At 44.8% G+C, this 1,217-nt stretch overlaps 1 pseudogene; it reads left to right on the forward strand.

Moving 5' to 3' along the window:
- Window positions 1–662: 662 nt before the first annotated feature.
- LOC103739038 overlaps window positions 663–1,217 on the forward strand; it is a 3,279-nt pseudogene continuing 2,724 nt past the window's right edge.

Raw genomic sequence — 1,217 nt, forward strand, 5'->3', positions numbered from 1 at the left:
ACACCCAAAAAACAAAACACTGTATTTATTACCTAACAAGTACTTTACTAAAATGTTAACAGTACATGGTATGCAGAAAACCACAGTTCCAGTCATGTGGAGAAGAGCAGACAGACTCATTCCCTCCTCTGGCAGAATTTATATTTTAAAGTTGAGGGGAAAATAGGTCATAAGCCATTAAATACACTTACTTCAGAGAATGAGGAATGCTTCAAGACAGAAAGCGACTGGGGGTGGGGAAGAAATCACTCCTAGTGTTTGGAGAAGACCTCTTGAGAAAGCAACATTTTCTTTTTGTCTTTTTTTTTTTTTTTGAGACAGGGTCTCCCTGTAGCTCCAGCTGTCCTGGAACTCACTATGTAGACCAGGCTGGCCTCGAATTCACAAAGATCCACCTGCCTCTGCCTCCCAAGTGCTGGGATTAAGGCGTGCACCACCATGCCCAGCCCAAAAGCATCTTTTTTTAGACAGGGTTTTGCTATGTGGCCAAGCTGTCCTGGAACTCAACCTCCTGCTTCAGCCTCCTTCCAAGCATCTAAATTAACTCTGGGGACACTGTACCCTGCTGAAAACATTAAAAGCAGGGGCTGAATTATGAAAAGAGAACTTGGAGAAGATTCCCAGGTGAATATCAAATGTAAAAGCTACAAAAAACATTATAATATGTGGACCTAAGTCCAAGCCCAACAAGAGTGTCCTTAATAAAAACTGCCAAGAAAGGCCCAGAACTGAAACAGAACCATCTGATAGAAGAGCTTTGGAAATGTGTAGACACCTACAAGTACCTCTTCATCTTCCTATGGCCAACATGAGGAACCGCAAACTGAAGGACACCCAGAATGCCTGGAAGCACAGCTGGATGTTCTTTGGCAAAAACAAGGTGATGATGGTGACCTGTGGTAGAAGCCAGTGTGAGGAGTACAAAGGAAATCTGCCCAGCTCAGCAAGAAGTTGAGGGGTGAAGTTGGTCTCCTTTTCACTGACCACAAGAATGATTGTGTAAATGTTCACAAAATATACAGAAATGGACTTTGCCCTAGCTGGGAACAAAGCAACTTTCACTGTGAACCTGGATCCGGGGCCCCTGGAACAGTAACCCCACTCCATGGAGCCACAGCTGGGCTTGCCTATGGCCCTCAAGAAAGGAGTGGTGACCCTACTGTCCTACTATGAGGTGTGCAAGGAGGACGATGTGCTAACTAACCCTAGAGCAAGTC

The sequence above is a fragment of the Nannospalax galili genome, unplaced genomic scaffold (assembly GCF_000622305.1).
Source record: "Nannospalax galili isolate Female #2095 unplaced genomic scaffold, S.galili_v1.0 scaffold251, whole genome shotgun sequence".
NCBI classification, from domain to species: Eukaryota; Metazoa; Chordata; class Mammalia; order Rodentia; family Spalacidae; genus Nannospalax; species Nannospalax galili.